Here is a 4,042-nt window from a genome sequence, read left to right as displayed (position 1 = left end):
CAGGCCCTGAACGACGGCGGCCAGGGCCTGGACTTGCTGTACTAAGGCGTTGAACTGTTCCGGCTGGACCTGAGGAACCGGGTCAGCCGGAGTTGGAGAATTCTGGACAGAGCGTCCAGGACTTTGCGGGGGACGCCGGGAGACGTTGGAGGCTCCCTTACTTCTCAACTTCATGACTGCTACTCGGGCCCTTCCTCTAGCGCCAACTGTTGCTGGAAATTGGACCCGGGGGCAATCTTCGGTCGAGGGAGAGGGAGCTGCGGGTCACCACGGCGGGGCGGCGACCAGTCGGCGGGCGGCGTCCTTCGTCTGGGGTGGCCGGAGAGAGGGAGCTGGGGATCCTCACGGCGAGGCAGCGATCCGTCAGCGGGCGGCGTCCTCCGTTGGCCGGGTTTTCCGGTGCCGGCCCTCCGACGCTCAAGTCAGGGAGGGGGCAGATAGTGTAAGGAGGAGATGAACAGTGCTTGTAAGGCGCGGAATTTTCCCCCAACCCCCTCCTGAGAAGCTAAGGCTCCCTTTTATAGGTGGGGGTCGGTTTACCTGTGATGTAACAGGGCGAGGCCATAGTACGGCTCGGCATGTGGCTCAGGTCGGCGCACGGTCAGGCGAATCATTGTGCTGATGTCGGCGGTGAGGGCGTCGTACGACCCGAACCAGTACGCTACCAGGCGAATCATTGCATTGGTGTCGGAGGTATGGCCGAGATCAGAGACTTATCATGGTTGACCAGACTCTGCTGGGCTAACTTGCCGTGGAGAGCCGAGGATCCGTAGATGTCAGGAGCCATGCGCATTAATTGTGGAGTAAGCCGGAGATCCGCATTAATGGTGGAGTAAGCCGGAGATCCGCATTAATGGTGGAGTAAGCCGGAGATCCGCATTAATGGTGGAGTTAGCCGGAGATCCGCATTAATGGTGGAGTAAGCCGGAGATCCGCATTAATTGTAGAGTGAACCGGAGGGTTACAGCGGCCATGCGCAATAAATGCTGAAGCAGTGGCAGGGTATGGTCCTCAGTTGGACCTCGGAGGATTACGGCCGTAGTAGGTGGCTGACAAGGGTAGACCTTGAGCGTCAGGATTTTCCTAGGTCGGAGGTCTCGAGGTCGGATGTCTTGAGGTCGGGCGTTCCGAGATCGGACGCCGACTTCGGCTGTTCAGGGTCGGCGATTGTGCGGCTTCTTGGGGGCATTCGTGTCACTTGGGAGGAAAAATCTTATTCCCCCAACAACTTTCTTTCCATCCAAACGGACACCCACGACACGAGATGAAATTTCCACTTTTTTCTAGCTTCTACATTGTCAGGAGTTTTCGGTAGCATCACCATGCTTGTCCCATGCATGATCTCTCATAAATCTTGTTTAACCAAATAGGACATGATGCCGGCCTTTTCATGCACGTAATTGGTGTTCAATTTTTTTGATCCTAGTGCTAGAGATGGCAGTAATATCAATCATAATAATTCATATTTTAAATCATCAAATAAGAGTTCATACCCTTATACTACTGCACAGAAAATTAATAAAAGCTTTTTAACCATGTTGAACTATGGATATGTGAACTACCAATCTCCAACTCTATAGTCCTAATACCATGTAGAACAACAAGTTATACGAAGTAGATTAGACATGTCGGCATATAATTTGAAACAAATAACAAAGAAGAAGGAGGAGAATAATAATAATAATAATAATAATAAATGCTGATAGATTTTTTTTTTGAAAAATATTTTATTAAAAGGTTGGAAGCCGATATTGAAACTCGGCTCTCCCGCAAGCAGGGAAGCCACAGTCTCTCTTTCTCCTCCTTACGCCTCCACTACATGCCAAAAAACAATAAATGCCCATCATGAAGACGCCTGCCGCTCGAGAAGGACTCCGCCCCAGGGGAAAGATCGCGTCTCTTAACGAAAAATCTCCCATGCTTGGTTCGGTCCCCAATCAAATTCGAAAACCAAGCGGAAGTGGGAAAAAAAGCCCACGTTTCAAGAGTCTGACAAAGTCAAACTCTTATGCTCAGCCATCCACATGGACAAGCAATACTCAAACGTCCATCAAGCCAAGGGCTCGATATAACCAACCAAGACCACCAGGATGCCAAAAAAAAAAAACGAACTATTTAATCCAGGAGAAGTTTGTAACGACTTTAACATGTCCTGGCTTCTTCGTGGTGAATGGTCGAACCTGGTCGCTTGTCCTGAGAAACCCATGGGAGGTTTGGTGTTCGTTGCAATTTCATCTGGGCTTCAGCAGCTGTGATATGCCATGGTTTACTTGGATGCATAGCCAAGGTGTGTAGCGCAATGGATGCCCTCGTACAACCCACATTGGCGGGAGTAGTTTACGTTCTTTATCGCGGTGTTGCAGTTCATGCCTGTCTTCATGACTTCCAAAAAACCAAGAGAGGTGCTTGGCATGGTGTCCCTGGGAATAAATACTGCTTTCGGTTCAATTAGCTAGTGATGGTTAGTTAGTTAATCTTGCACGTATCATATTTATAGCACTCTCAAAGAGTTAGTTGCCTGGATGATGTTGTGACAGGGTATTACAGTTAATTTTAAACGGCAGAATTTTCTGGCCTAGATGGAATTTTCGTATGTGCAATTCCTGAACCTGAGACGAGGCAGCTTGAAAATGCTCCAGAGAGTGTATATATATATATATATATATATATATATATATATATATATATATATATATATATATATATATATATATATATATATATATATATATATATATATATATATATATATATATATATGTTGCTGGAAATTGGACTCGGAGGCCGCCGCGAACCGAGAAGGGGGAGGAGCCTCCGCTGCCGGGACGGTGGGTGGCGGTGCGCCGACGGCTGGCGTCCTCCTGGAGAGTCCTGCAAAAAGCCGGTGGCCGGGCTTTTCCGGCGCCGGCCCTCCGATGCTTAAGTCAGAGGGGGGATTAACTTTGAAGAAGAGAGAGGGATTGTATGTAGAAGTCCGAAAAAATTCCCTTGGGAGAAAGAGGCCTCCCCTATCTCAGAGGGAGAAGCTCCCCTTTTATAGGGAGAGTGGCAGGATTACCTGTGATGTGACTGGGCGAATTAATGGGTTACCGTCACTGTCAGGGAGCTGTCACGATTGATCGGACCCGTTGGGGTGGTTGAACCGCCGGCCGTGGTGGGCCTGGGGTCCGTAGATGACAAGTGCATTGATTGCTGAGTGAACCGGTGGTCAGAAAGAGCCGTACGCTTTGATGGTTCAGTGATCCGGAGATCATCTTGAGCCGTGTTCATTTAAAGACGGAGTGCATCGGAGGCCTGAGGGAGTCTCATGCATTAATGATAGGGTGTGCCGAATGCCTGCGGAGATCTTGTGCCTTAATGACTTGGGGATGGTGGCAGATTGAAGTGGAGTCATATATTTAGTTGTCAGATCCTTTGGAGGGTTAGGCGGAGATTGGATATTTGGCCAAGGCATGGGCTCGGCGGGGTTGCCTTTCTGGTCGGCGCTCTCTGGTCTCGGCCTTCTGGTCTCGGCCTTCTGGTCTCGGCTCTCTGGTCTCGGCCTTCTGGTCTCAGCCTTCTGTGCTCGGCCTTCTGTGCTCGGCAGCCTTCTGTGCTCGGCAGCCTTCTGTGCTCGGCCTGCTGTGCTCGGCTCGGCCTATGAGCTCGATCACTTAGAAGAGCCCGATCACTTGATGAGCTCGAGAGCGGAAGAGCTCGATCACTTGGATGAGCTCGAGAGCGGAAGAGCCCGATCACTTGGATGAGCTCGAGAGCGGACGGATTTGGGTGCTATAATTGCATTTGTGGGGTGGTCCATTTTTCCACCAACACTACCCCCCGACTTCCGAGTTCGAGCTGCCTTTTGGCTCGGACGAAGGAAGTAGTCCAGTCGTCGATCATCCTGTAATATAGCCAAATATATATGGAGATGTGCGTGCCAAGCAGGATGTACCTTTCATGCAGTTATAGTGCTTTAGGTCGACTCAGCGGCCTTCTTTGGCTTGTGGTCAACTCAGCAGGGTGCCCCCACTCAGATCGGGGCGTGTTGTCGTAGGAGGCG

This window comes from Phoenix dactylifera, chromosome 8 (assembly GCF_051530095.1).
Source record: "Phoenix dactylifera cultivar Ajwa chromosome 8, Ajwa_hap1_PhDact_Kaust_v1.1, whole genome shotgun sequence".
Taxonomy (NCBI): Eukaryota; Viridiplantae; Streptophyta; class Magnoliopsida; order Arecales; family Arecaceae; genus Phoenix; species Phoenix dactylifera.
This window is presented reverse-complemented; position numbering follows the sequence as displayed.